General features: G+C 41.6%; 73 non-coding genes and 19 pseudogenes across 73 annotated transcripts; all 92 read right to left on the reverse strand.

Moving 5' to 3' along the window:
- Positions 1-50: 50 nt before the first annotated feature.
- Positions 51-169, reverse strand: LOC135063528 (5S ribosomal RNA). Its single transcript, XR_010249856.1, has one exon. It is a non-coding gene; the product is annotated as a 5S ribosomal RNA (ribosomal RNA).
- A 107-nt stretch (positions 170-276) lies between these two features.
- On the reverse strand, positions 277-395 carry LOC134898559 (5S ribosomal RNA). The gene has a single exon (XR_010172254.1). It is a non-coding gene; the product is annotated as a 5S ribosomal RNA (ribosomal RNA).
- A 107-nt stretch (positions 396-502) lies between these two features.
- LOC134898560 (5S ribosomal RNA) lies at positions 503-621 on the reverse strand. The gene has a single exon (XR_010172255.1). It is a non-coding gene; the product is annotated as a 5S ribosomal RNA (ribosomal RNA).
- A 107-nt stretch (positions 622-728) lies between these two features.
- LOC134900865 (5S ribosomal RNA) lies at positions 729-847 on the reverse strand. Its single transcript, XR_010174367.1, has one exon. It is a non-coding gene; the product is annotated as a 5S ribosomal RNA (ribosomal RNA).
- Positions 848-954: 107 nt separating this feature from the next.
- On the reverse strand, positions 955-1,073 carry LOC135060032 (5S ribosomal RNA). Its single transcript, XR_010246425.1, has one exon. It is a non-coding gene; the product is annotated as a 5S ribosomal RNA (ribosomal RNA).
- A 107-nt stretch (positions 1,074-1,180) lies between these two features.
- Positions 1,181-1,299, reverse strand: LOC135069974 (5S ribosomal RNA). Its single transcript, XR_010256151.1, has one exon. It is a non-coding gene; the product is annotated as a 5S ribosomal RNA (ribosomal RNA).
- Positions 1,300-1,406: 107 nt separating this feature from the next.
- On the reverse strand, positions 1,407-1,525 carry LOC134898561 (5S ribosomal RNA). Its single transcript, XR_010172256.1, has one exon. It is a non-coding gene; the product is annotated as a 5S ribosomal RNA (ribosomal RNA).
- A 107-nt stretch (positions 1,526-1,632) lies between these two features.
- Positions 1,633-1,751, reverse strand: LOC135066168 (5S ribosomal RNA). Its single transcript, XR_010252423.1, has one exon. It is a non-coding gene; the product is annotated as a 5S ribosomal RNA (ribosomal RNA).
- A 107-nt stretch (positions 1,752-1,858) lies between these two features.
- Positions 1,859-1,977, reverse strand: LOC134887985 (5S ribosomal RNA; annotated as a pseudogene).
- Positions 1,978-2,084: 107 nt separating this feature from the next.
- LOC135059404 (5S ribosomal RNA) lies at positions 2,085-2,203 on the reverse strand. The gene has a single exon (XR_010245808.1). It is a non-coding gene; the product is annotated as a 5S ribosomal RNA (ribosomal RNA).
- Positions 2,204-2,310: 107 nt separating this feature from the next.
- On the reverse strand, positions 2,311-2,429 carry LOC134898562 (5S ribosomal RNA). The gene has a single exon (XR_010172257.1). It is a non-coding gene; the product is annotated as a 5S ribosomal RNA (ribosomal RNA).
- Positions 2,430-2,536: 107 nt separating this feature from the next.
- LOC134900970 (5S ribosomal RNA) lies at positions 2,537-2,655 on the reverse strand. The gene has a single exon (XR_010174471.1). It is a non-coding gene; the product is annotated as a 5S ribosomal RNA (ribosomal RNA).
- A 107-nt stretch (positions 2,656-2,762) lies between these two features.
- On the reverse strand, positions 2,763-2,881 carry LOC135060586 (5S ribosomal RNA). Its single transcript, XR_010246979.1, has one exon. It is a non-coding gene; the product is annotated as a 5S ribosomal RNA (ribosomal RNA).
- Positions 2,882-2,988: 107 nt separating this feature from the next.
- LOC135065784 (5S ribosomal RNA) lies at positions 2,989-3,107 on the reverse strand. The gene has a single exon (XR_010252054.1). It is a non-coding gene; the product is annotated as a 5S ribosomal RNA (ribosomal RNA).
- A 107-nt stretch (positions 3,108-3,214) lies between these two features.
- LOC135066169 (5S ribosomal RNA) lies at positions 3,215-3,333 on the reverse strand. The gene has a single exon (XR_010252424.1). It is a non-coding gene; the product is annotated as a 5S ribosomal RNA (ribosomal RNA).
- Positions 3,334-3,440: 107 nt separating this feature from the next.
- LOC134887986 (5S ribosomal RNA) lies at positions 3,441-3,559 on the reverse strand (annotated as a pseudogene).
- A 107-nt stretch (positions 3,560-3,666) lies between these two features.
- On the reverse strand, positions 3,667-3,785 carry LOC135059405 (5S ribosomal RNA). Its single transcript, XR_010245809.1, has one exon. It is a non-coding gene; the product is annotated as a 5S ribosomal RNA (ribosomal RNA).
- Positions 3,786-3,892: 107 nt separating this feature from the next.
- On the reverse strand, positions 3,893-4,011 carry LOC134898563 (5S ribosomal RNA). Its single transcript, XR_010172258.1, has one exon. It is a non-coding gene; the product is annotated as a 5S ribosomal RNA (ribosomal RNA).
- A 107-nt stretch (positions 4,012-4,118) lies between these two features.
- On the reverse strand, positions 4,119-4,237 carry LOC134898564 (5S ribosomal RNA). Its single transcript, XR_010172259.1, has one exon. It is a non-coding gene; the product is annotated as a 5S ribosomal RNA (ribosomal RNA).
- Positions 4,238-4,344: 107 nt separating this feature from the next.
- LOC134884807 (5S ribosomal RNA) lies at positions 4,345-4,463 on the reverse strand. Its single transcript, XR_010168940.1, has one exon. It is a non-coding gene; the product is annotated as a 5S ribosomal RNA (ribosomal RNA).
- Positions 4,464-4,570: 107 nt separating this feature from the next.
- LOC135065785 (5S ribosomal RNA) lies at positions 4,571-4,689 on the reverse strand. Its single transcript, XR_010252055.1, has one exon. It is a non-coding gene; the product is annotated as a 5S ribosomal RNA (ribosomal RNA).
- A 107-nt stretch (positions 4,690-4,796) lies between these two features.
- Positions 4,797-4,915, reverse strand: LOC134902055 (5S ribosomal RNA). The gene has a single exon (XR_010175532.1). It is a non-coding gene; the product is annotated as a 5S ribosomal RNA (ribosomal RNA).
- Positions 4,916-5,022: 107 nt separating this feature from the next.
- Positions 5,023-5,141, reverse strand: LOC135066357 (5S ribosomal RNA). Its single transcript, XR_010252605.1, has one exon. It is a non-coding gene; the product is annotated as a 5S ribosomal RNA (ribosomal RNA).
- A 107-nt stretch (positions 5,142-5,248) lies between these two features.
- Positions 5,249-5,367, reverse strand: LOC134902160 (5S ribosomal RNA). Its single transcript, XR_010175632.1, has one exon. It is a non-coding gene; the product is annotated as a 5S ribosomal RNA (ribosomal RNA).
- Positions 5,368-5,474: 107 nt separating this feature from the next.
- Positions 5,475-5,593, reverse strand: LOC134891912 (5S ribosomal RNA; annotated as a pseudogene).
- Positions 5,594-5,700: 107 nt separating this feature from the next.
- On the reverse strand, positions 5,701-5,819 carry LOC134898565 (5S ribosomal RNA). The gene has a single exon (XR_010172260.1). It is a non-coding gene; the product is annotated as a 5S ribosomal RNA (ribosomal RNA).
- Positions 5,820-5,926: 107 nt separating this feature from the next.
- On the reverse strand, positions 5,927-6,045 carry LOC135067366 (5S ribosomal RNA). The gene has a single exon (XR_010253583.1). It is a non-coding gene; the product is annotated as a 5S ribosomal RNA (ribosomal RNA).
- Positions 6,046-6,152: 107 nt separating this feature from the next.
- LOC134893622 (5S ribosomal RNA) lies at positions 6,153-6,271 on the reverse strand (annotated as a pseudogene).
- A 107-nt stretch (positions 6,272-6,378) lies between these two features.
- Positions 6,379-6,497, reverse strand: LOC135070436 (5S ribosomal RNA). Its single transcript, XR_010256602.1, has one exon. It is a non-coding gene; the product is annotated as a 5S ribosomal RNA (ribosomal RNA).
- Positions 6,498-6,604: 107 nt separating this feature from the next.
- On the reverse strand, positions 6,605-6,723 carry LOC134894127 (5S ribosomal RNA; annotated as a pseudogene).
- A 107-nt stretch (positions 6,724-6,830) lies between these two features.
- Positions 6,831-6,949, reverse strand: LOC134894117 (5S ribosomal RNA; annotated as a pseudogene).
- Positions 6,950-7,056: 107 nt separating this feature from the next.
- Positions 7,057-7,175, reverse strand: LOC135060588 (5S ribosomal RNA). The gene has a single exon (XR_010246981.1). It is a non-coding gene; the product is annotated as a 5S ribosomal RNA (ribosomal RNA).
- Positions 7,176-7,282: 107 nt separating this feature from the next.
- Positions 7,283-7,401, reverse strand: LOC135063892 (5S ribosomal RNA). Its single transcript, XR_010250212.1, has one exon. It is a non-coding gene; the product is annotated as a 5S ribosomal RNA (ribosomal RNA).
- Positions 7,402-7,508: 107 nt separating this feature from the next.
- LOC134884816 (5S ribosomal RNA) lies at positions 7,509-7,627 on the reverse strand. Its single transcript, XR_010168948.1, has one exon. It is a non-coding gene; the product is annotated as a 5S ribosomal RNA (ribosomal RNA).
- Positions 7,628-7,734: 107 nt separating this feature from the next.
- On the reverse strand, positions 7,735-7,853 carry LOC135063530 (5S ribosomal RNA). Its single transcript, XR_010249858.1, has one exon. It is a non-coding gene; the product is annotated as a 5S ribosomal RNA (ribosomal RNA).
- Positions 7,854-7,960: 107 nt separating this feature from the next.
- On the reverse strand, positions 7,961-8,079 carry LOC134887933 (5S ribosomal RNA; annotated as a pseudogene).
- A 107-nt stretch (positions 8,080-8,186) lies between these two features.
- LOC135060589 (5S ribosomal RNA) lies at positions 8,187-8,305 on the reverse strand. Its single transcript, XR_010246982.1, has one exon. It is a non-coding gene; the product is annotated as a 5S ribosomal RNA (ribosomal RNA).
- Positions 8,306-8,412: 107 nt separating this feature from the next.
- LOC134889138 (5S ribosomal RNA) lies at positions 8,413-8,531 on the reverse strand (annotated as a pseudogene).
- A 107-nt stretch (positions 8,532-8,638) lies between these two features.
- Positions 8,639-8,757, reverse strand: LOC135063531 (5S ribosomal RNA). The gene has a single exon (XR_010249859.1). It is a non-coding gene; the product is annotated as a 5S ribosomal RNA (ribosomal RNA).
- Positions 8,758-8,864: 107 nt separating this feature from the next.
- Positions 8,865-8,983, reverse strand: LOC134900705 (5S ribosomal RNA). Its single transcript, XR_010174213.1, has one exon. It is a non-coding gene; the product is annotated as a 5S ribosomal RNA (ribosomal RNA).
- Positions 8,984-9,090: 107 nt separating this feature from the next.
- Positions 9,091-9,209, reverse strand: LOC135070523 (5S ribosomal RNA). Its single transcript, XR_010256685.1, has one exon. It is a non-coding gene; the product is annotated as a 5S ribosomal RNA (ribosomal RNA).
- A 107-nt stretch (positions 9,210-9,316) lies between these two features.
- Positions 9,317-9,435, reverse strand: LOC135060741 (5S ribosomal RNA). The gene has a single exon (XR_010247132.1). It is a non-coding gene; the product is annotated as a 5S ribosomal RNA (ribosomal RNA).
- A 107-nt stretch (positions 9,436-9,542) lies between these two features.
- Positions 9,543-9,661, reverse strand: LOC135067982 (5S ribosomal RNA). Its single transcript, XR_010254192.1, has one exon. It is a non-coding gene; the product is annotated as a 5S ribosomal RNA (ribosomal RNA).
- Positions 9,662-9,768: 107 nt separating this feature from the next.
- LOC135060590 (5S ribosomal RNA) lies at positions 9,769-9,887 on the reverse strand. The gene has a single exon (XR_010246983.1). It is a non-coding gene; the product is annotated as a 5S ribosomal RNA (ribosomal RNA).
- Positions 9,888-9,994: 107 nt separating this feature from the next.
- LOC134898566 (5S ribosomal RNA) lies at positions 9,995-10,113 on the reverse strand. Its single transcript, XR_010172261.1, has one exon. It is a non-coding gene; the product is annotated as a 5S ribosomal RNA (ribosomal RNA).
- Positions 10,114-10,220: 107 nt separating this feature from the next.
- Positions 10,221-10,339, reverse strand: LOC134900866 (5S ribosomal RNA). The gene has a single exon (XR_010174368.1). It is a non-coding gene; the product is annotated as a 5S ribosomal RNA (ribosomal RNA).
- Positions 10,340-10,446: 107 nt separating this feature from the next.
- LOC135060034 (5S ribosomal RNA) lies at positions 10,447-10,565 on the reverse strand. Its single transcript, XR_010246426.1, has one exon. It is a non-coding gene; the product is annotated as a 5S ribosomal RNA (ribosomal RNA).
- A 107-nt stretch (positions 10,566-10,672) lies between these two features.
- LOC135069975 (5S ribosomal RNA) lies at positions 10,673-10,791 on the reverse strand. Its single transcript, XR_010256152.1, has one exon. It is a non-coding gene; the product is annotated as a 5S ribosomal RNA (ribosomal RNA).
- A 107-nt stretch (positions 10,792-10,898) lies between these two features.
- LOC134898568 (5S ribosomal RNA) lies at positions 10,899-11,017 on the reverse strand. The gene has a single exon (XR_010172263.1). It is a non-coding gene; the product is annotated as a 5S ribosomal RNA (ribosomal RNA).
- Positions 11,018-11,124: 107 nt separating this feature from the next.
- Positions 11,125-11,243, reverse strand: LOC135066170 (5S ribosomal RNA). The gene has a single exon (XR_010252425.1). It is a non-coding gene; the product is annotated as a 5S ribosomal RNA (ribosomal RNA).
- A 107-nt stretch (positions 11,244-11,350) lies between these two features.
- On the reverse strand, positions 11,351-11,469 carry LOC134884394 (5S ribosomal RNA). The gene has a single exon (XR_010168543.1). It is a non-coding gene; the product is annotated as a 5S ribosomal RNA (ribosomal RNA).
- Positions 11,470-11,576: 107 nt separating this feature from the next.
- On the reverse strand, positions 11,577-11,695 carry LOC135070019 (5S ribosomal RNA). Its single transcript, XR_010256193.1, has one exon. It is a non-coding gene; the product is annotated as a 5S ribosomal RNA (ribosomal RNA).
- Positions 11,696-11,802: 107 nt separating this feature from the next.
- Positions 11,803-11,921, reverse strand: LOC135068885 (5S ribosomal RNA). Its single transcript, XR_010255076.1, has one exon. It is a non-coding gene; the product is annotated as a 5S ribosomal RNA (ribosomal RNA).
- Positions 11,922-12,028: 107 nt separating this feature from the next.
- LOC134898569 (5S ribosomal RNA) lies at positions 12,029-12,147 on the reverse strand. The gene has a single exon (XR_010172264.1). It is a non-coding gene; the product is annotated as a 5S ribosomal RNA (ribosomal RNA).
- Positions 12,148-12,254: 107 nt separating this feature from the next.
- On the reverse strand, positions 12,255-12,373 carry LOC135060591 (5S ribosomal RNA). The gene has a single exon (XR_010246984.1). It is a non-coding gene; the product is annotated as a 5S ribosomal RNA (ribosomal RNA).
- Positions 12,374-12,480: 107 nt separating this feature from the next.
- LOC135065786 (5S ribosomal RNA) lies at positions 12,481-12,599 on the reverse strand. The gene has a single exon (XR_010252056.1). It is a non-coding gene; the product is annotated as a 5S ribosomal RNA (ribosomal RNA).
- Positions 12,600-12,706: 107 nt separating this feature from the next.
- On the reverse strand, positions 12,707-12,825 carry LOC135064138 (5S ribosomal RNA). Its single transcript, XR_010250450.1, has one exon. It is a non-coding gene; the product is annotated as a 5S ribosomal RNA (ribosomal RNA).
- A 107-nt stretch (positions 12,826-12,932) lies between these two features.
- LOC134900711 (5S ribosomal RNA) lies at positions 12,933-13,051 on the reverse strand. Its single transcript, XR_010174219.1, has one exon. It is a non-coding gene; the product is annotated as a 5S ribosomal RNA (ribosomal RNA).
- Positions 13,052-13,158: 107 nt separating this feature from the next.
- On the reverse strand, positions 13,159-13,277 carry LOC134902161 (5S ribosomal RNA). Its single transcript, XR_010175633.1, has one exon. It is a non-coding gene; the product is annotated as a 5S ribosomal RNA (ribosomal RNA).
- A 107-nt stretch (positions 13,278-13,384) lies between these two features.
- Positions 13,385-13,503, reverse strand: LOC134887260 (5S ribosomal RNA; annotated as a pseudogene).
- A 107-nt stretch (positions 13,504-13,610) lies between these two features.
- LOC134898570 (5S ribosomal RNA) lies at positions 13,611-13,729 on the reverse strand. The gene has a single exon (XR_010172265.1). It is a non-coding gene; the product is annotated as a 5S ribosomal RNA (ribosomal RNA).
- A 107-nt stretch (positions 13,730-13,836) lies between these two features.
- LOC134887177 (5S ribosomal RNA) lies at positions 13,837-13,955 on the reverse strand (annotated as a pseudogene).
- A 107-nt stretch (positions 13,956-14,062) lies between these two features.
- Positions 14,063-14,181, reverse strand: LOC134891208 (5S ribosomal RNA; annotated as a pseudogene).
- A 107-nt stretch (positions 14,182-14,288) lies between these two features.
- Positions 14,289-14,407, reverse strand: LOC134898571 (5S ribosomal RNA). Its single transcript, XR_010172266.1, has one exon. It is a non-coding gene; the product is annotated as a 5S ribosomal RNA (ribosomal RNA).
- Positions 14,408-14,514: 107 nt separating this feature from the next.
- LOC135070437 (5S ribosomal RNA) lies at positions 14,515-14,633 on the reverse strand. The gene has a single exon (XR_010256603.1). It is a non-coding gene; the product is annotated as a 5S ribosomal RNA (ribosomal RNA).
- A 107-nt stretch (positions 14,634-14,740) lies between these two features.
- On the reverse strand, positions 14,741-14,859 carry LOC135067306 (5S ribosomal RNA). The gene has a single exon (XR_010253526.1). It is a non-coding gene; the product is annotated as a 5S ribosomal RNA (ribosomal RNA).
- Positions 14,860-14,966: 107 nt separating this feature from the next.
- Positions 14,967-15,085, reverse strand: LOC134894128 (5S ribosomal RNA; annotated as a pseudogene).
- Positions 15,086-15,192: 107 nt separating this feature from the next.
- Positions 15,193-15,311, reverse strand: LOC134891170 (5S ribosomal RNA; annotated as a pseudogene).
- A 107-nt stretch (positions 15,312-15,418) lies between these two features.
- On the reverse strand, positions 15,419-15,537 carry LOC134887919 (5S ribosomal RNA; annotated as a pseudogene).
- Positions 15,538-15,644: 107 nt separating this feature from the next.
- LOC134901389 (5S ribosomal RNA) lies at positions 15,645-15,763 on the reverse strand. Its single transcript, XR_010174879.1, has one exon. It is a non-coding gene; the product is annotated as a 5S ribosomal RNA (ribosomal RNA).
- Positions 15,764-15,870: 107 nt separating this feature from the next.
- Positions 15,871-15,989, reverse strand: LOC134898573 (5S ribosomal RNA). Its single transcript, XR_010172267.1, has one exon. It is a non-coding gene; the product is annotated as a 5S ribosomal RNA (ribosomal RNA).
- Positions 15,990-16,096: 107 nt separating this feature from the next.
- Positions 16,097-16,215, reverse strand: LOC134891554 (5S ribosomal RNA; annotated as a pseudogene).
- A 107-nt stretch (positions 16,216-16,322) lies between these two features.
- On the reverse strand, positions 16,323-16,441 carry LOC134891555 (5S ribosomal RNA; annotated as a pseudogene).
- Positions 16,442-16,548: 107 nt separating this feature from the next.
- LOC134892102 (5S ribosomal RNA) lies at positions 16,549-16,667 on the reverse strand (annotated as a pseudogene).
- A 107-nt stretch (positions 16,668-16,774) lies between these two features.
- Positions 16,775-16,893, reverse strand: LOC134901859 (5S ribosomal RNA). Its single transcript, XR_010175337.1, has one exon. It is a non-coding gene; the product is annotated as a 5S ribosomal RNA (ribosomal RNA).
- Positions 16,894-17,000: 107 nt separating this feature from the next.
- Positions 17,001-17,119, reverse strand: LOC135060276 (5S ribosomal RNA). The gene has a single exon (XR_010246666.1). It is a non-coding gene; the product is annotated as a 5S ribosomal RNA (ribosomal RNA).
- A 107-nt stretch (positions 17,120-17,226) lies between these two features.
- On the reverse strand, positions 17,227-17,345 carry LOC135060660 (5S ribosomal RNA). The gene has a single exon (XR_010247052.1). It is a non-coding gene; the product is annotated as a 5S ribosomal RNA (ribosomal RNA).
- Positions 17,346-17,452: 107 nt separating this feature from the next.
- LOC135061270 (5S ribosomal RNA) lies at positions 17,453-17,571 on the reverse strand. The gene has a single exon (XR_010247657.1). It is a non-coding gene; the product is annotated as a 5S ribosomal RNA (ribosomal RNA).
- Positions 17,572-17,678: 107 nt separating this feature from the next.
- On the reverse strand, positions 17,679-17,797 carry LOC135070883 (5S ribosomal RNA). The gene has a single exon (XR_010257034.1). It is a non-coding gene; the product is annotated as a 5S ribosomal RNA (ribosomal RNA).
- A 107-nt stretch (positions 17,798-17,904) lies between these two features.
- Positions 17,905-18,023, reverse strand: LOC135069947 (5S ribosomal RNA). Its single transcript, XR_010256124.1, has one exon. It is a non-coding gene; the product is annotated as a 5S ribosomal RNA (ribosomal RNA).
- A 107-nt stretch (positions 18,024-18,130) lies between these two features.
- LOC134888424 (5S ribosomal RNA) lies at positions 18,131-18,249 on the reverse strand (annotated as a pseudogene).
- Positions 18,250-18,356: 107 nt separating this feature from the next.
- Positions 18,357-18,475, reverse strand: LOC135060358 (5S ribosomal RNA). Its single transcript, XR_010246752.1, has one exon. It is a non-coding gene; the product is annotated as a 5S ribosomal RNA (ribosomal RNA).
- Positions 18,476-18,582: 107 nt separating this feature from the next.
- LOC135062012 (5S ribosomal RNA) lies at positions 18,583-18,701 on the reverse strand. The gene has a single exon (XR_010248376.1). It is a non-coding gene; the product is annotated as a 5S ribosomal RNA (ribosomal RNA).
- A 107-nt stretch (positions 18,702-18,808) lies between these two features.
- Positions 18,809-18,927, reverse strand: LOC134901480 (5S ribosomal RNA). Its single transcript, XR_010174970.1, has one exon. It is a non-coding gene; the product is annotated as a 5S ribosomal RNA (ribosomal RNA).
- Positions 18,928-19,034: 107 nt separating this feature from the next.
- On the reverse strand, positions 19,035-19,153 carry LOC135059366 (5S ribosomal RNA). The gene has a single exon (XR_010245771.1). It is a non-coding gene; the product is annotated as a 5S ribosomal RNA (ribosomal RNA).
- Positions 19,154-19,260: 107 nt separating this feature from the next.
- Positions 19,261-19,379, reverse strand: LOC134888041 (5S ribosomal RNA; annotated as a pseudogene).
- A 107-nt stretch (positions 19,380-19,486) lies between these two features.
- Positions 19,487-19,605, reverse strand: LOC135064646 (5S ribosomal RNA). The gene has a single exon (XR_010250950.1). It is a non-coding gene; the product is annotated as a 5S ribosomal RNA (ribosomal RNA).
- A 107-nt stretch (positions 19,606-19,712) lies between these two features.
- Positions 19,713-19,831, reverse strand: LOC135065890 (5S ribosomal RNA). The gene has a single exon (XR_010252158.1). It is a non-coding gene; the product is annotated as a 5S ribosomal RNA (ribosomal RNA).
- A 107-nt stretch (positions 19,832-19,938) lies between these two features.
- On the reverse strand, positions 19,939-20,057 carry LOC135068108 (5S ribosomal RNA). Its single transcript, XR_010254315.1, has one exon. It is a non-coding gene; the product is annotated as a 5S ribosomal RNA (ribosomal RNA).
- A 107-nt stretch (positions 20,058-20,164) lies between these two features.
- Positions 20,165-20,283, reverse strand: LOC134885328 (5S ribosomal RNA). Its single transcript, XR_010169445.1, has one exon. It is a non-coding gene; the product is annotated as a 5S ribosomal RNA (ribosomal RNA).
- A 107-nt stretch (positions 20,284-20,390) lies between these two features.
- On the reverse strand, positions 20,391-20,509 carry LOC134884625 (5S ribosomal RNA). Its single transcript, XR_010168767.1, has one exon. It is a non-coding gene; the product is annotated as a 5S ribosomal RNA (ribosomal RNA).
- A 107-nt stretch (positions 20,510-20,616) lies between these two features.
- On the reverse strand, positions 20,617-20,735 carry LOC135062194 (5S ribosomal RNA). Its single transcript, XR_010248548.1, has one exon. It is a non-coding gene; the product is annotated as a 5S ribosomal RNA (ribosomal RNA).
- Positions 20,736-20,746: the final 11 nt, after the last annotated feature.

Below are 20,746 nucleotides of genomic sequence, written 5' to 3' on the forward strand. Positions count from 1 at the left end.
TACGTTTGAAAATGGAATGCATCAACAGAACGGTGTTGGTAGAATAAAAATATCTACAGCACCTTGTATTCCCAGGTGATCTCTCATCCAAGTACTAACCAGGCCCAACACTGCTTAGCTTCCAAGATCAGATGAGATTGGGCGTATCCAGTGTGGTGTTGCTGTAGATGAACTTTCTGGTTTCTGTTAGAACTTTTCTACTTCTAACTACTGGTTCATAAATGAATACGTTTTAAAATGGAATGCATCAACAGAACGGTGTTGGCAGTATAAAAATATCTACAGCACCTTGTATTCCCAGGTGGTCTCCCATCCAAGTACTAACCAGGCCCAACACTGCTTAGCTTCCAAGATCAGATGAGATTGGGCGTATCCAGTGTGGTGTGGCTGTAGATGAGCTTTGTGGTTTCTGTTTGAACTTTTCTACTTCTAACTACTGGTTCATAAATGAATACGTTTGAAAATGGAATGCATCAACAGAACGGTGTTGGTAGTATAAAAATATCTACAGCACCTTGTATTCCCAGGTGGTCTCCCATCCAAGTACTAACCAGGCCCAACACTGCTTAGCTTCCAAGATCAGATGAGATTGGGCGTATCCAGTGTGGTGTGGCTGTAGATGAGCTTTGTGGTTTCTGTTAGAACTTTTCTACTTCTAACTACTGGTTCATAAATGAATACGTTTGAAAATGGAATGCATCAACAGAACGGTGTTGGCAGTATAAAAATATCTACAGCACCTTGTATTCCCAGGTGGTCTCCCATCCAAGTACTAACCAGGCCCAACACTGCTTAGCTTCCAAGATCAGATGAGATTGGGCGTATCCAGTGCGGTGTGGCTGTAGATGAGCTTTGGGGTTTCTGTTAGAACTTTTCTACTTCTAACTACTGGTTCATAAATGAATACGTTTGAAAATGGAATGCATCAACAGAACGGTGTTGGCAGTATAAAAATATCTACAGCACCTTGTATTCCCAGGTGGTCTCCCATCCAAGTACTAACCAGGCCCAACACTGCTTAGCTTCCAAGATCAGATGAGATTGGGCGTATCCAGTGTGGTGTTGCTGTAGATGAACTTTCTGGTTTCTGTTAGAACTTTTCTACTTCTAACTACTGGTTCATAAATGAATACGTTTTAAAATGGAATGCATCAACAGAACGGTGTTGGCAGTATAAAAATATCTACAGCACCATGTATTCCCAGGTGGTCTCCCATCCAAGTACTAACCAGGCCCAACACTGCTTAGCTTCCAAGATCAGCTGAGATTGGGCATATCCAGTGTGGTGTGGCTGTAGATGAGCTTTGTGGTTTCTGTTAGAACTTTTCTACTTCTAACTACTGGTTTATAAATGAATACGTTTGAAAATGGAATGCATCAACAGAACGGTGTTGGCAGTATAAAAATATCTACAGCACCTTGTATTCCCAGGTGGTCTCCCATCCAAGTACTAACCAGGCCCAACACTGCTTAGCTTCCAAGATCAGATGAGATTGGGCGTATCCAGTGTGGTGTGGCTGTAGATGAGCTTAGTGGTTTCTGTTAGAACTTTTCTACTTCTAACTACTGGTTCATAAATGAATACATTTTAAAATGGAATGCAGCAACAGAACGGTGTTGGCAGTATAAAAATAGCTACAGCACCTTGTATTCCCAGGTGGTCTCCCATCCAAGTACTAACCAGGCCCAACACTGCTTTGCTTCCAAGATCAGATGAGATTGGGCGTATCCAGTGTGGTGTGGCTGTAGATGAGCTTTGTCGTTTCTGTTTGAACTTTTCTACTTCTAACTACTGGTTCATAAATGAATACTTTTGAAAATTGAATGCATCAACAGAACGGTGTTGGCAGTATAAAAATATCTACAGCACCTTGTATTCCTAGGTGATCTCCCATCCAAGTACTAACCAGGCCCAACACTGCTTAGCTTCCAAGATCAGATGAGATTGAGCATATCCAGTGTGGTGTGGCTGTAGATGAGCTTTGTGGTTTCTGTTAGAACTTTTCTACTTCTAACTACTGGTTCATAAATGAAAACGTTTGAAAATGGAATGCATCAACAGAACGGTGTTGGCAGTATAAAAATATCTACAGCACCATGTATTCCCAGGTGGTCTCCCATCCAAGTACTAACCAGGCCCAACACTGCTTAGCTTCCAAGATCAGATGAGATTGGGCATATCCAGTGTGGTGTGGCTGTAGATGAGCTTTGTGGTTTCTGTTAGAACTTTTCTACTTCTAACTACTGGTTCATAAATGAATACGTTTGAAAATGGAATGCATCAACAGAACGGTGTTGGCAGTATAAAAATATCTACAGCACCTTGTATTCCCAGGTGGTCTCCCATCCAAGTACTAACCAGGCCCAACACTGCTTAGCTTCCAAGATCAGATGAGATTGGGCGTATCCAGTGTGGTGTGGCTGTAGATGAGCTTGGTGGTTTCTGTTAGAACTTTTCTACTTCTAACTACTGGTTCATAAATGAATACGTTTGAAAATGGAATGCATCAACAGAACGCTGTTGGCAGTATAAAAATATCTACAGCACCTTGTATTCCCAGGGGGTCTCCCATCCAAGTACTAACCAGGCCCAACACTGCTTAGCTTCCAAGATCAGATGAGATTGGGCGTATCCAGTGTGGTGTGGCTGTAGATGAGCTTAGTGGTTTCTGTTAGAACTTTTCTACTTCTAACTACTGGTTCATAAATGAATACATTTTAAAATGGAATGCATCAACAGAACGGTGTTGGCAGTATAAAAATAGCTACAGCACCTTGTATTCCCAGGTGGTCTCCCATCCAAGTACTAACCAGGCCCAACACTGCTTAGCTTCCAAGATCAGATGAGATTGGGCGTATCCAGTGTGGTGTGGCTGTAGATGAGCTTTGTGGTTTCTGTTAGAACTTTTCTACTTCTAACTACTGGTTCATAAATGAATACGTTTTAAAATGGAATGCATCAACAGAACGGTGTTGGCAGTATAAAAATATCTACAGAACCTTGTATTCCCAGGTGGTCTCCCATCCAAGTACTAACCAGGCCCAACACTGCTTAGCTTCCAAGATCAGATGAGATTGGGCGTATCCAGTGTGGTGTGGCTGTAGATGAGCTTAGTGGTTTCTGTTAGAACTTTTCTACTTCTAACTACTGGTTCATAAATGAATACATTTTAAAATGGAATGCAGCAACAGAACGGTGTTGGCAGTATAAAAATAGCTACAGCACCTTGTATTCCCAGGTGGTCTCCCATCCAAGTACTAACCAGGCCCAACACTGCTTTGCTTCCAAGATCAGATGAGATTGGGCGTATCCAGTGTGGTGTGGCTGTAGATGAGCTTTGTCGTTTCTGTTTGAACTTTTCTACTTCTAACTACTGGTTCATAAATGAATACTTTTGAAAATTGAATGCATCAACAGAACGGTGTTGGCAGTATAAAAATATCTACAGCACCTTGTATTCCTAGGTGATCTCCCATCCAAGTACTAACCAGGCCCAACACTGCTTAGCTTCCAAGATCAGATGAGATTGAGCATATCCAGTGTGGTGTGGCTGTAGATGAGCTTTGTGGTTTCTGTTAGAACTTTTCTACTTCTAACTACTGGTTCATAAATGAAAACGTTTGAAAATGGAATGCATCAACAGAACGGTGTTGGCAGTATAAAAATATCTACAGCACCATGTATTCCCAGGTGGTCTCCCATCCAAGTACTAACCAGGCCCAACACTGCTTAGCTTCCAAGATCAGATGAGATTGGGCATATCCAGTGTGGTGTGGCTGTAGATGAGCTTTGTGGTTTCTGTTAGAACTTTTCTACTACTAACTACTGGTTCATAAATGAATACGTTTGAAAATGGAATGCATCAACAGAACGGTGTTGGCAGTATAAAAATATCTACAGCACCTTGTATTCCCAGGTGGTCTCCCATCCAAGTACTAACCAGGCCCAACACTGCTTAGCTTCCAAGATCAGATGAGATTGGGCGTATCCAGTGTGGTGTGGCTGTAGATGAGCTTGGTGGTTTCTGTTAGAACTTTTCTACTTCTAACTACTGGTTCATAAATGAATACGTTTGAAAATGGAATGCATCAACAGAACGCTGTTGGCAGTATAAAAATATCTACAGCACCTTGTATTCCCAGGTGGTCTCCCATCCAAGTACTAACCAGGCCCAACACTGCTTAGCTTCCAAGATCAGATGAGATTGGGCGTATCCAGTGTGGTGTGGCTGTAGATGAGCTTAGTGGTTTCTGTTAGAACTTTTCTACTTCTAACTACTGGTTCATAAATGAATACATTTTAAAATGGAATGCATCAACAGAACGGTGTTGGCAGTATAAAAATAGCTACAGCACCTTGTATTCCCAGGTGGTCTCCCATCCAAGTACTAACCAGGCCCAACACTGCTTAGCTTCCAAGATCAGATGAGATTGGGCGTATCCAGTGTGCTGTGGCTGTAGATGAGCTTTGTGGTTTCTGTTAGAACTTTTCTACTTCTAACTACTGGTTCATAAATGAATACGTTTTAAAATGGAATGCATCAACAGAACGGTGTTGGCAGTATAAAAATATCTACAGAACCTTGTATTCCCAGGTGGTCTCCCATCCAAGTACTAACCAGGCCCAACACTGCTTAGCTTCCAAGATCAGATGAGATTGGGCGTATCCAGTGTGGTGTGGCTGTAGATGAGCTTTGTGGTTTCTGTTAGAACTTTTCTACTTCTAACTACTGGTTCATAAATGAATACGTTTGAAAATGGAATGCATCAACAGAACGGTGTTGGCAGTATAAAAATATCTACAGCACCTTGTATTCCCAGGTGGTCTCCCATCCAAGTACTAACCAGGCCCAACACTGTTTAGCTTCCAAGATCAGATGAGATTGGGCGTATCCAGTGTGGTGTGGCTGTAGATGAGCTTTGTGGTTTCTGTTAGAACTTTTCTACTTCTAACTACTGGTTCATAAATGAATAAGTTTGAAAATGGAATGCATCAACAGAACGGTGTTGGCAGTATAAAAATATCTACAGCACCTTGTATTCCCAGGTGGTCTCCCATCCAAGTACTAACCAGGCCCAACACTGCATAGCTTCCAAGATCAGATGAGATTGGGCGTATCCAGTGTGGTGTGGCTGTAGATGAGCTTTGTGGTTTCTGTTTGAACTTTTCTACTTCTAACTACTGGTTCATAAATGAATACGTTTGAAAATGGAATGCATCAACAGAACGGTGTTGGTAGTATAAAAATATCTACAGCACCTTGTATTCCCAGGTGGTCTCCCATCCAAGTACTAACCAGGCCCAACACTGCTTAGCTTCCAAGATCAGATGAGATTGGGCGTATCCAGTGTGGTGTGGCTGTAAATGAGCTCTGTGGTTTCTGTTAGAACTTTTCTACTTCTAACTACTGGTTCATATATGAATACGTTTGAAAATGGAATGCATCAACAGAACGGTGTTGGCAGTATAAAAATATCTACAGCACCTTGTATTACCGGGTGGTCTCCCATCCAAGTACTAACCAGGCCCAATACTGCTTAGCTTCCAAGATCAGATGAGATTGGGCGTATCCAGTGTGGTGTTGCTGTAGATGAACTTTCTGGTTTCTGTTAGAACTTTTCTACGTCTAACTACTGTTTCATAAATGAATACGTTTGAAAATGGAATGCATCAACAGAACGGTGTTGGCAGTATAAAAATATCTACAGCACCTTGTATTCCCAGGTGGTCTCCCATCCAAGTACTAACCAGGCCCAACACTGCTTAGCTTCCAAGATCAGATGAGATTGGGCGTATCCAGTGTGGTGTGGCTGTAGATGAGCTTTGTGGTTTCTGTTAGAACTTTTCTACTTCTAACTACTGGTTCATAAATGAATACGTTTGAAAATGGAATGCATCAACAGAACGGTGTTGGCAGTATAAAAATATCTACAGCACCTTGTATTCCCAGGTGGTCTCCCATCCAAGTACTAACCAGACCCAACACTGCTTAGCTTCCAAGATCAGATGAGATTGGGCGTATCCAGTGTGGTGTTGCTGTAGATGAACTTTCTGGTTTCTGTTAGAACTTTTCTACTTCTAACTACTGGTTCATAAATGAATACATTTGAAAATTGAATGCATCAACAGAACGGTGTTGGCAGTATAAAAATATCTACAGCACCTTGTATTACCAGGTGGTCTCCCATCCAAGTACTAACCAGACCCAACACTGCTTAGTTTCCAAGATCAGATGAGATTGGGCGTATCCAGTGTGGTGTTGCTGTAGATGAACTTTCTGGTTTCTGTTAGAACTTTTCTACTTCTAACTACTGGTTCATAAATGAATACGTTTGAAAATGGAATGCATCAACAGAACGGTGTTGGCAGTATAAAAATATCTACAGCACCTTGTATTCCCAGGTGGTCTCCCAACCAAGTACTAACCAGACCCAACACTGCTTAGCTTCCAAGATCAGATGAGATTGGGCGTATCCAGTGTGGTGTTGCTGTAGATGAACTTTCTGGTTTCTGTTAGAACTTTTCTACTTCTAACTACTGGTTCATAAATGAATACATTTGAAAATTGAATGCATCAACAGAACGGTGTTGGCAGTATAAAAATATCTACAGCACCTTGTATTCCCAGGTGGTCTCCCATGCAAGTACTAACCAGACCCAACACTGCTTAGCTTCCAAGATTAGATGAGATTGGGCGTATCCAGTGTGCTGTGGCTGTAGATGAGCTTTGTTGTTTCTGTTAGAACTTTTCTACTTCTAACTACTGGTTCATAAATGAATACGTTTGAAAATGGAATGCATCAACAGAACGGTGTTGGCAGTATAAAAATATCTACAGCACCTTGTATTACCGGGTTGTCTCCCATACAAGTACTAACCAGGCCCAACACTGCTTAGCTTCCAAGATCAGATGAGATTGGGCGTATCCAGTGTGGTGTGGCTGTAGATGAGCTTAGTGGTTTCTGTTAGAACTTTTCTACTTCTAACTACTGGTTCATAAATGAATACATTTTAAAATGGAATGCATCAACAGAACGGTGTTGGCAGTATAAAAATAGCTACAGCACCTTGTATTCCCAGGTGGTCTCCCATCCAAGTACTAACCAGGCCCAACACTGCTTAGCTTCCAAGATCAGATGAGATTGGGCGTATCCAGTGTGGTGTGGCTGTAGATGAGCTTAGTGGTTTCTGTTAGAACTTTTCTACTTCTAACTACTGGTTCATAAATGAATACATTTTAAAATGGAATGCATCAACAGAACGGTGTTGGCAGTATAAAAATAGCTACAGCACCTTGTATTCCCAGGTGGTCTCCCATCCAAGTACTAACCAGGCCCAACACTGCTTAGCTTCCAAGATCAGATGAGATTGGGCGTATCCAGTGTGGTGTGGCTATAGATGAGCGTTGTCGTTTCTGTTTGAACTTTTCTACTTCTAACTACTGGTTCATAAATGAATACATTTGGAAATTGAATGCATCAACAGAACGGTGTTGGCAGTATAAAAATATCTACAGCACCTTGTATTCCTAGGTGATCTCCCATCCAAGTACTAACCAGGCCCAACACTGCTTAGCTTCCAAGATCAGATGAGATTGGGCGTATCCAGTGTGGTGTTGCTGTAGATGAACTTTCTGGTTTCTGTTAGAACTTTTCTACTTCTAACTACTGGTTCATAAATGAATACGTTTGAAAATGGAATGCATCAACAGAACAGTGTTGGTAGAATAAAAATATCTACAGCACCTTGTATTCCCAGGTGATCTCTCATCCAAGTACTAACCAGGCCCAACACTGCTTAGCTTCCAAGATCAGATGAGATTGGGCGTATCCAGTGTGGTGTTGCTGTAGATGAACTTTCTGGTTTCTGTTAGAACTTTTCTACTTCTAACTACTGGTTCATAAATGAATACGTTTTAAAATGGAATGCATCAACAGAACGGTGTTGGCAGTATAAAAATATCTACAGCACCTTGTATTACCGGGTGGTCTCCCATACAAGTACTAACCAGGCCCAACACTGCTTAGCTTCCAAGATCAGATGAGATTGGGCGTATCCAGTGTGGTGTGGCTGTAGATGAGCTTAGTGGTTTCTGTTAGAACTTTTCTACTTCTAACTACTGGTTCATAAATGAATACATTTTAAAATGGAATGCATCAACAGAACGGTGTTGGCAGTATAAAAATAGCTACAGCACCTTGTATTCCCAGGTGGTCTCCCATCCAAGTACTAACCAGGCCCAACACTGCTTAGCTTCCAAGATCAGATGAGATTGGGCGTATCCAGTGTGGTGTGGCTGTAGATGAGCTTAGTGGTTTCTGTTAGAACTTTTCTACTTCTAACTACTGGTTCATAAATGAATACATTTTAAAATGGAATGCATCAACAGAACGGTGTTGGCAGTATAAAAATATCTACAGCACCTTTTATTCCTAGGTGATCTCCCATCCAAGTACTAACCAGGCCCAACACTGCTTAGCTTCCAAGATCAGATGAGATTGGGCGTATCCAGTGTGGTGTTGCTGTAGATGAACTTTCTGGTTTCTGTTAGAACTTTTCTACTTCTAACTACTGGTTCATAAATGAATACGTTTGAAAATGGAATGCATCAACAGAACGGTGTTGGTAGAATAAAAATATCTACAGCACCTTGTATTCCCAGGTGATCTCTCATCCAAGTACTAACCAGGCCCAACACTGCTTAGCTTCCAAGATCAGATGAGATTGGGCGTATCCAGTGTGGTGTTGCTGTAGATGAACTTTCTGGTTTCTGTTAGAACTTTTCTACTTCTAACTACTGGTTCATAAATGAATACGTTTTAAAATGGAATGCATCAACAGAACGGTGTTGGCAGTATAAAAATATCTACAGCACCATGTATTCCCAGGTGGTCTCCCATCCAAGTACTAACCAGGCCCAACACTGCTTAGCTTCCAAGATCAGATGAGATTGGGCGTATCCAGTGTGGTGTGGCTGTAGATGAGCTTTGTGGTTTCTGTTGGAACTTTTCTACTTCTAACTACTGGTTCATAAATGAATACATTTGAAAATGGAATGCATCAACAGAACGGTGTTGGCAGTATAAAAATATCTACAGCACCTTGTCTTCCCAGGTGGTCTCCCATCCAAGTATTAACCAGGCCCAACACTGCTTAGCTTCCAAGATCAGATGAGATTGGGCGTATCCAGTGTGGTGTGGCTGTATATGAGCTTTGTGGTTTCTGTTAGAACTTTTTTACTTCTAACTACTGGTTCATAAATGAATACGTTTGAAAATGGAATGCATCAACAGAACGGTGTTGGCAGTATAAAAATATCTACAGCACCTTGTATTCCCAGGTGGTCTCCCATCCAAGTACTAACCAGGCCCAACACTGCTTAGCTTCCAAGATCAGATGAGATTGGGCGTATCCAGTGTAGTGTGGCTGTAGATGAGCTTAGTGGTTTCTGTTAGAACTTTTCTACTTCTAACTACTGGTTCATAAATGAATACGTTTTAAAATGGAATGCATCAACAGAACGGTGTTGGCAGTATAAAAATAGCTACAGCACCTTGTATTCCCAGGTGGTCTCCCATCCAAGTACTAACCAGGCCCAACACTGCTTAGCTTCCAAGATCAGATGAGATTGGGCGTATCCAGTGTGGGGTGGCTGTAGATGAGCTTTGTGGTTTCTGTTTGAACTTTTCTACTTCTAACTACTGGTTCATAAATGAATACGTTTGAAAATGGAATGCATCAACAGAACGGTGTTGGCAGTATAAAAATAGCTACAGCACCTTGTATTCCCAGGTGGTCTCCCATCCAAGTACTAACCAGGCCCAACACTGCTTAGCTTCCAAGATCAGATGAGATTGGGCGTATCCAGTGTGGTGTGGCTGTAGATGAGCTTTGTGGTTTCTGTTTGAACTTTTCTACTTCTAACTACTGGTTCATAAATTAATACGTTTGAAAATGGAATGCATCAACAGAACGGTGTTGGTAGTATAAAAATATCTACAGCACCTTGTATTCCCAGGTGGTCTCCCATCCAAGTACTAACCAGGCCCAACACTGCTTAGCTTCCAAGATCAGATGAGATTGGGCGTATCCAGTGTGGTGTGGCTGTAGATGAGCTTTGTGGTTTCTGTTAGAACTTTTCTACTTCTAACTACTGGTTCATAAATGAATACGTTTGAAAATGGAATGCATCAACAGAACGGTGTTGGCAGTATAAAAATATCTACAGCACCTTGTATTCCCAGGTGGTCTCCCATCCAAGTACTAACCAGGCCCAACACTGCTTAGCTTCCAAGATCAGATGAGATTGGGCGTATCCAGTGCGGTGTGGCTGTAGATGAGCTTTGGGGTTTCTGTTAGAACTTTTCTACTTCTAACTACTGGTTCATAAATGAATACGTTTGAAAATGGAATGCATCAACAGAACGGTGTTGGCAGTATAAAAATATCTACAGCACCTTGTATTCCCAGGTGGTCTCCCATCCAAGTACTAACCAGGCCCAACACTGCTTAGCTTCCAAGATCAGATGAGATTGGGCGTATCCAGTGTGGTGTTGCTGTAGATGAACTTTCTGGTTTCTGTTAGAACTTTTCTACTTCTAACTACTGGTTCATAAATGAATACGTTTTAAAATGGAATGCATCAACAGAACGGTGTTGGCAGTATAAAAATATCTACAGCACCATGTATTCCCAGGTGGTCTCCCATCCAAGTACTAACCAGGCCCAACACTGCTTAGCTTCCAAGATCAGCTGAGATTGGGCATATCCAGTGTGGTGTGGCTGTAGATGAGCTTTGTGGTTTCTGTTAGAACTTTTCTACTTCTAACTACTGGTTTATAAATGAATACGTTTGAAAATGGAATGCATCAACAGAACGGTGTTGGCAGTATAAAAATATCTACAGCACCTTGTATTCCCAGGTGGTCTCCCATCCAAGTACTAACCAGGCCCAACACTGCTTAGCTTCCAAGATCAGATGAGATTGGGCGTATCCAGTGTGGTGTGGCTGTAGATGAGCTTAGTGGTTTCTGTTAGAACTTTTCTACTTCTAACTACTGGTTCATAAATGAATACATTTTAAAATGGAATGCAGCAACAGAACGGTGTTGGCAGTATAAAAATAGCTACAGCACCTTGTATTCCCAGGTGGTCTCCCATCCAAGTACTAACCAGGCCCAACACTGCTTTGCTTCCAAGATCAGATGAGATTGGGCGTATCCAGTGTGGTGTGGCTGTAGATGAGCTTTGTCGTTTCTGTTTGAACTTTTCTACTTCTAACTACTGGTTCATAAATGAATACTTTTGAAAATTGAATGCATCAACAGAACGGTGTTGGCAGTATAAAAATATCTACAGCACCTTGTATTCCTAGGTGATCTCCCATCCAAGTACTAACCAGGCCCAACACTGCTTAGCTTCCAAGATCAGATGAGATTGGGCATATCCAGTGTGGTGTGGCTGTAGATGAGCTTTGTGGTTTCTGTTAGAACTTTTCTACTTCTAACTACTGGTTCATAAATGAAAACGTTTGAAAATGGAATGCATCAACAGAACGGTGTTGGCAGTATAAAAATATCTACAGCACCATGTATTCCCAGGTGGTCTCCCATCCAAGTACTAACCAGGCCCAAAACTGCTTAGCTTCCAAGATCAGATGAGATTGGGCATATCCAGTGTGGTGTGGCTGTAGATGAGCTTTGTGGTTTCTGTTAGAACTTTTCTACTTCTAACTACTGGTTCATAAATGAATACGTTTGAAAATGGAATGCATCAACAGAACGGTGTTGGCAGTATAAAAATATCTACAGCACCTTGTATTGCCAGGTGGTCTCCCATCCAAGTACTAACCAGGCCCAACACTGCTTAGCTTCCAAGATCAGATGAGATTGGGCGTATCCAGTGTGGTGTGGCTGTAGATGAGCTTGGTGGTTTCTGTTAGAACTTTTCTACTTCTAACTACTGGTTCATAAATGAATACGTTTGAAAATGGAATGCATCAACAGAACGCTGTTGGCAGTATAAAAATATCTACAGCACCTTGTATTCCCAGGTGGTCTCCCATCCAAGTACTAACCAGGCCCAACACTGCTTAGCTTCCAAGATCAGATGAGATTGGGCGTATCCAGTGTGGTGTGGCTGTAGATGAGCTTAGTGGTTTCTGTTAGAACTTTTCTACTTCTAACTACTGGTTCATAAATGAATACATTTTAAAATGGAATGCATCAACAGAACGGTGTTGGCAGTATAAAAATAGCTACAGCACCTTGTATTCCCAGGTGGTCTCCCATCCAAGTACTAACCAGGCCCAACACTGCTTAGCTTCCAAGATCAGATGAGATTGGGCGTATCCAGTGTGGTGTGGCTGTAGATGAGCTTTGTGGTTTCTGTTAGAACTTTTCTACTTCTAACTACTGGTTCATAAATGAATACGTTTTAAAATGGAATGCATCAACAGAACGGTGTTGGCAGTATAAAAATATCTACAGAACCTTGTATTCCCAGGTGGTCTCCCATCCAAGTACTAACCAGGCCCAACACTGCTTAGCTTCCAAGATCAGATGAGATTGGGCGTATCCAGTGTGGTGTGGCTGTAGATGAGCTTTGTGGTTTCTGTTAGAACTTTTCTACTTCTAACTACTGGTTCATAAATGAATACGTTTGAAAATGGAATGCATCAACAGAACGGTGTTGGCAGTATAAAAATATCTACAGCACCTTGTATTCCCAGGTGGTCTCCCATCCAAGTACTAACCAGGCCCAACACTGTTTAGCTTCCAAGATCAGATGAGATTGGGCGTATCCAGTGTAGTGTGGCTGTAGATGAGCTTTGTGGTTTCTGTTAGAACTTTTCTACTTCTAACTACTGGTTCATAAATGAATAAGATTGAAAATGGAATGCATCAACAGAACGGTGTTGGCAGTATAAAAATATCTACAGCACCTTGTATTCCCAGGTGGTCTCCCATCCAAGTACTAACCAGGCCCAACACTGCTTAGCTTCCAAGATCAGATGAGATTGGGAGTATCCAGTGTGGTGTGGCTGTAGATGAGCTTTGTGGTTTCTGTTTGAACTTTTCTACTTCTAACTACTGGTTCATAAATGAATACGTTTGAAAATGGAATGCATCAACAGAACGGTGTTGGTAGTATAAAAATATCTACAGCACCTTGTATTCCCAGGTGGTCTCCCATCCAAGTACTAACCAGGCCCAACACTGCTTAGCTTCCAAGATCAGATGAGATTGGGCGTATCCAGTGTGGTGTGGCTGTAAATGAGCTCTGTGGTTTCTGTTAGAACTTTTCTACTTCTAACTACTGGTTCATATATGAATACGTTTGAAAATGGAATGCATCAACAGAACGGTGTTGGCAGTATAAAAATATCTACAGCACCTTGTATTACCGGGTGGTCTCCCATCCAAGTACTAACCAGGCCCAACACTGCTTAGCTTCCAAGATCAGATGAGATTGGGCGTATCCAGTGTGGTGTTGCTGTAGATGAACTTTCTGGTTTCTGTTAGAACTTTTCTACGTCTAACTACTGTTTCATAAATGAATACTTTTGAAAATGGAATGCATCAACAGAACGGTGTTGGCAGTATAAAAATATCTACAGCACCTTGTATTCCCAGGTGGTCTCCCATCCAAGTACTAACCAGGCCCAACACTGCTTAGCTTCCAAGATCAGATGAGATTGGGCGTATCCAGTGTGGTGTGGCTGTAGATGAGCTTTGTGGTTTCTGTTAGAACTTTTCTACTTCTAACTACTGGTTCATAAATGAATACGTTTGAAAATGGAATGCATCAACAGAACGGTGTTGGCAGTATAAAAATATCTACAGCACCTTGTATTCCCAGGTGGTCTCCCATCCAAGTACTAACCAGACCCAACACTGCTTAGCTTCCAAGATCAGATGAGATTGGGCGTATCCTGTGTGGTGTTGCTGTAGATGAACTTTCTGGTTTCTGTTAGAACTTTTCTACTTCTAACTACTGGTTCATAAATGAATACATTTGAAAATTGAATGCATCAACAGAACGGTGTTGGCAGTATAAAAATATCTACAGCACCTTGTATTACCGGGTGGTCTCCCATCCAAGTACTAACCAGACCCAACACTGCTTAGCTTCCAAGATCAGATGAGATTGGGCGTATCCAGTGTGGTGTTGCTGTAGATGAACTTTCTGGTTTCTGTTAGAACTTTTCTACTTCTAACTACTGGTTCATAAATGAATACGTTTGAAAATGGAATGCATCAACAGAACGGTGTTGGCAGTATAAAAATATCTACAGCACCTTGTATTCCCAGGTGGTCTCCCATCCAAGTACTAACCAGGCCCAACACTGCTTAGCTTCCAAGATCAGATGAGATTGGGCGTATCCAGTGTGGTGTGGCTGTAGATGAGCTTTGTGGTTTCTGTTAGAACTTTTCTACTTCTAACTACTGGTTCATAAATGAATACGTTTGAAAATAGAATGCATCAACAGAACGGTGTTGGCAGTATAAAAATATCTACAGCACCTTGTATTCCCAGGTGGTCTCCCAACCAAGTACTAACCAGACCCAACACTGCTTAGCTTCCAAGATCAGATGAGATTGGGCGTATCCAGTGTGGTGTTGCTGTAGATGAACTTTCTGGTTTCTGTTAGAACTTTTCTACTTCTAACTACTGGTTCATAAATGAACACATTTGAAAATTGAATGCATCAACAGAACGGTGTTGGCAGTATAAAAATATCTACAGCACCTTGTATTCCTAGGTGATCTCCCATCCAAGTACTAACCAGGCCCAACACTGCTTAGCTTCCAAGATCAGATGAGATTGGGCGTATCCAGTGTGGTGTGGCTGTAGATGAGCTTTGTGGTTTCTGTTAGAACTTTTCTACTTCTAACTACTGGTTCATAAATGAAAACATTTGAAAATGGAATGCATCAACAGAACGGTGTTGGCAGTATAAAAATATCTACAGCACCTTGTATTCCCAGGTGGTCTCCCATGCAAGTACTAACCAGACCCAACACTGCTTAGCTTCCAAGATTAGATGAGATTGGGCGTATCCAGTGTGCTGTGGCTGTAGATGAGCTTTGTTGTTTCTGTTAGAACTTTTCTACTTCTAACTACTGGTTCATAAATGAATACGTTTGAAAATGGAATGCATCAACAGAACGGTGTTGGCAGTATAAAAATATCTACAGCACCTTGTATTACCGGGTGGTCTCCCATACAAGTACTAACCAGGCCCAACACTACTTAGCTTCCAAGATCAGATGAGATTGGGCGTATCCAGTGTGGTGTGGCTGTAGATGAGCTTTGTGGTTTCTGTTAGAACTTTTCTACTTCTAACTACTGGTTCATAAATGAAAACGTTTGAAAATGGAATGCATCAACAGAACGGTGTTGGCAGTATAAAAATATCTACAGCACCTTGTATTCCCAGGTGGTCTCCCATCCACGTACTAACCAGGCCCAACACTGCTTAACTTCCAAGATTAGATGAGATTGGGCGTATCCAGTATGGTGTGGCTGTAGATGAGCTTTGTGGTTTCTGTTAGAACTTTTCTACTTCTAACTACTGGTTCATAAATGAATACATTTGAAAATGGAATGTATCAACAGAACGGTGTTGGCAGTATAAAAATATCTACAGCACCTTGTATTCCCAGGTGGTCTCCCATCCAGGTACTAACCAGGCCCAACACTGCTTAGCTTCCAAGATCAGATGAGATTGGGCGTATCCAGTGCGGTGTGGCTGTAGATGAGCTTTGTGGTTTCTGTTAGAACTTTTCTACTTCTAACTACTGGTTCATAAATGAATACGTTTGAAAATGGAATGCATCAACAGAACGGTGTTGGCAGTATAAAAATATCTACAGCACCTTGTATTCCCAGGTGGTCTCCCATCCAAGTACTAACCAGGCCCAACACTGCTTAGCTTCCAAGATCAGATGAGATTGGGCGTATCCAGTGTGGTGTGGCTGTAGATGAGCTTTGTGGTTTCTGTTAGAACTTTTCTACTTCTAACTACTGGTTCATAAATGAATACGTTTGAAAATGGAATGCATCAACAGAACGGTGTTGGCAGTATAAAAATATCTACAGCACCTTGTATTCCCAGGTGGTCTCCCATCCAAGTACTAACCAGACCCAACACTGCTTAGCTTCCAAGATCAGATGACATTGGGCGTATCCAGTGTGGTGTTGCTGTAGATGAACTTTCTGGTTTCTGTTAGAACTTTTCTACTTCTAACTACTGGTTCATAAATGAATACATTTGAAAATTGAATGCATCAACAGAACGGTGTTGGCAGTATAAAAATATCTACAGCACCTTGTATTCCCAGGTGGTCTCCCATCCAAGTACTAACCAGACCCAACACTGCTTAGCTTCCAAGATCAGATGACATTGGGCGTATCCAGTGTGGTGTTGCTGTAGATGAACTTTCTGGTTTCTGTTAGAACTTTTCTACTTCTAACTACTGGTTCATAAATGAATACGTTTGAAAATGAAATGCATCAACAGAACGGTGTTGGCAGTATAAAAATATCTACAGCACCTTGTATTCCCAGGTGGTCTCCCATCCAAGTACTAACCAGACACAAAACTGCTTAGCTTCCAAGATCAGATGAGATTGGGCGTATCCAGTGTGGTGTGGCTGTAGATGAGCTTTGTGGTTTCTGTTAGAACTTTTCTACTTCTAACTACTGGTTCATAAATGAATACGTTTGAAAATGGAATGCATCAACAGAACGGTGTTGGCAGTATAAAAATATCTACAGCACCTTGTATTCCCAGGTGGTCTCCCATCCAAGTACTAACCTGGCCCAACACTGCTTAGCTTCCAAGATCAGATGAGATTGGGCATATCCAGTGTGGTGTGGCTGTAGATGAGCTTTATGGTTTCTGTTAGAACTTTTCTACTTCTAACTACTTGTTCATAAATGAATACGTTTTAAAATGGAATGCATCAACAGAACGGTGTTGGCAGTATAAAATTATCTACAGCACCTTGTATTCCCAGGTGGACTCCCATCCAAGTACTAACCAGGCCCAACACTGCTTAGCTTCCAAGATCAGATGAGATTGGGCGTATCCAGTGTGGTGTGGCTGTAGATGAGCTTTATGGTTTCTGTTAGAACTTTTCTACTTCTAACTACTAGTTCATAAATGAATACATATTAAAATTGAATGCATCAACAGAACGGTGTTGGCAGTATAAAAATATCTACAGCACCTTGTATTCCCAGGTGGTCTCCCATCCAAGTACTAACCAGGCCCAACACTGTTTATCTTCCAAGATCAGATGAGATTGGGCGTATCCAGTGTGGTGTGGCTGTAGATGAGGTTTGTGGTTTCTGTTAGAACTTTTCTACTTCTAACTACTGGTTCATAAATGAATACGTTTGAAAATGGAATGCATCAACCGAACGGTGTTGGCAGTATAAAAATATCTACAGCACCTTGTATTCCCAGGTGGTCTCCCATCCAAGTACTAACCAGGCCCAACACTGCTTAGCGTCCAAGATCAGATGAGATTGGGCGTATCCAGTGTGGTGTGGCTGTAGATGAGCTTTGTGGTTTCTGTTAGAACTTTTCTACTTCTAACTACTGGTTCATAAATGAATACATTTGAAAATGGAATGCATCAACAGAACGGTGTTGGCAGTATAAAAATATCTACAGCACCTTGTATTCCCAGGTGGTCTCCCATCCAAGTACTAATCAGGCCCAGCACTGCTTAGCTTCCAAGATCAGATGAGATAGGGCGTATCCAGTGTGGTGTTGCTGTAGATTAACTTTCTGGTTTCTGTTAGAACTTTTCTACTTCTAACTACTGGTTCATAAATGAATACGTTTTAAAATGGAATGCATCAACAGAACGGTGTTGGCAGGATAAAATTATCTACAGCACCTTGTATTCCCAGGTGGTCTCCCATCCAAGTACTAACCAGGCCCAACACTGCTTTGCTTCCAAGATCAGATGAGATTGGGCATATCCAGTGTGGTGTGGCTGTAGAAGAGCTTTATAGTTTCTGTTAGTATTTTTCTACTTCTAACTACTGGTTCATAAATGAATACGTTTGAAAATGGAATGCATCAACAGAACGGTGTTGGTAGTATAAATATATTTACAGCACCTTGTATTCCCAGGTGGTCTCCCATCCAAGTACTAACCAGGCCCAACACTGCTTAGCTTCCAAGATCAGATGAGATTGGGCGTATCCAGTGATGTGTGGCTGTAGATGAGCTTTGTGGTTTCTGTTAGAACTTTTCTACTTCTAACTACTGGTTCATAAATGAATAAGTTTGAAAATGGAATGCATCAACAGAACGGTGTTGGTAGTATAAAAATATCTACAACACCTTGTTTTCCCAGGTGGTCTCCCATCCAAGTACTAACCAGGCCCAACACTGCTTAGCTTCCAAGATCAGATGAGATTGGGCGTATCCAGTGTGGTGTGGCTGTAGATTAGCTTTGTGGTTTCTGTTAGAACTTTTCTACTTCTAACTACTGGTTCATAAATGAATACGTTTGAAAATTGAATGCATCAACAGAACGGTGTTGGAAGTATAAAAATATCTACAGCACCTTGTATTCCGAGGTGGTCTCCCATCCAAGTACTAACCAGGCCCAACACTGCTTAGCTTCCAAGATCAGATGAGATTGGGCGTATCCAGTGTGGTGTGGCTGTAGATGAGCTTTGTTGTTTCCGTTAGAACTTTTCTACTTCTAACTACTGGTTCATAAATGAATACGTTTGAAAATGGAATGCATCAACAGAACGGTGTTGGCAGTATAAAAATATCTACAGCACCTTGTATTCCCAGGTGGTCTCCCATCTAAGTACTAACCAGGCCCAACACTGCTTAGCTTCCAAGATCAGATGAGATTGGGCGTATCCAGTGTGGTGTGGCTGTAGATGAGCTTTGTGGTTTCTGTTAGAACTTTTCTACTTCTAACTACTGGTTCATAAATGAATACGTTTGAAAATTGAATGCATCAACAGAACGGTGTTGGCAGTATAAAAATATCTACAGCACCTTGTATTCCCAGGTGGTCTCCCATCCAAGTACTAACCAGGCCCAACACTGCTTAGCTTCCAAGATCAGATGAGATTGGGCGTATCCAGTATGGTGTGGCTGTAGATGAACTTTCTGGTTTCTGTTAGAACTTTTCTACTTCTAACTACTGGTTCATAAATGAATACGTTTGAAAATGGAATGCATCAACAGAACAGTGTTGGTAGTATAAAAATATCTACAGCACCTTGTTTTCCCAGGTGGTCTCCCATCTAAGTACTAACCAGGCCCAACACTGCTTAGCTTCCAAGATCAGATGAGATTGGGCGTATCCAGTGTGGTGTGGCATTAGATGAGCTTTGTGGTTTCTGTTAGAACTTTTCTACTTCTAACTACTGGTTCATAAATGAATACGTTTGAAAATGGAATGCATCAACAGAACGGTGTTGGCAGTATAAAAATATCTACAGCACCTTGTATTCCCAGGTGGTCTCCCATCCAAGTACTAACCAGGCCTAACACTGCTTAGCTTCCAAGATCAGATGAGATTGGGCGTATCCAGTGTGGTGTGGCTGTAGATGAGCTTTGTGGTTTCTGTTAGAACTTTTCTACTTCTAACTACTGGTTCATAAATGAATACGTTTGAAAATGGAATGCATCAATAGAACGGTGTTGGCAGTATAAAAATATCTACAGCACCTTGTATTCCCAGGTGGTCTCCCATCCAAGTACTAACCAGACCCAACACTGCTTAGCTTCCAAGATCAGATGAGATTGGGCGTATCCAGTGTGGTGTGGCTGTAGACGAACTTTGTGGTTTCTGTTAGAACTTTTCTACTTCTAACTACTGGTTCATAAATGAATACGTTTTAAAATGGAATGCATCAACAGAACGGTGTTAGCAGTATAAAATTATCTACAGCACCTTGTATTCCCAGGTGGTCTCCCATCCAAGTACTAACCAGTCCCAACACTGCTTAGCTTCCAAGATCAGATGAGATTGGGCGTATCCAGTGTGGTGTGGCTGTAGATGAGCTTTGCGATTTCTGTTAGAACTTTTCTACTTCTAACTACTGGTTCATAAATGAATACATTTGAAAATGGAATGCATCAACAGAACGGTGTTGGCAGTATAAAAATATCTACAGCACCTTGTATACCCAGGTGGTCTCCCATCCAAGTACTAACCAGGCCCAACACTGCTTAGCTTCCAAGATCAAATGAGATTGGGCGTATCCAGTGTGATGTGGCTGTAGATGAACTTTGTGGTTTCTGTTAGAACTTTTCTACTTCTAACTACTGGTTCATAAATGAATACGTTTGAAAATGGAATGCATCAACAGAACGGTGTTGGTAGTATAAAAATATCTACAGCACCTTGTATTCCCAGGTGGTCTCCCATCCAAGTATTAACCAGGACCAACACTGCTTAGCTTCCAAGATCAGATGAGATTGGGCGTATCCAGTGTGGTGTGGCTGTAGATGAGCTTTGTGGTTTCTATTTGAACTTTTCTACTTCCAACTACTGGTTCATAAATGAATACATTTGAAAATTGAATGCATCAACAGAACGGTGTTGGCAGTATAAAAATATCTACAGCACCTTGTATTCCCAGGTGGTCTCCCATCCAAGTACTAACCAGACCCAACACTGCTTAGCTTCCAAGATCAGATGAGATTGGGCGTATCCAGTGTGGTGTGGCTGTAGATGAGCTTTGTGG

The sequence above is a fragment of the Pseudophryne corroboree genome, chromosome 3, assembly GCF_028390025.1.
Source record: "Pseudophryne corroboree isolate aPseCor3 chromosome 3, aPseCor3.hap2, whole genome shotgun sequence".
Lineage (NCBI taxonomy): Eukaryota > Metazoa > Chordata > Amphibia > Anura > Myobatrachidae > Pseudophryne > Pseudophryne corroboree.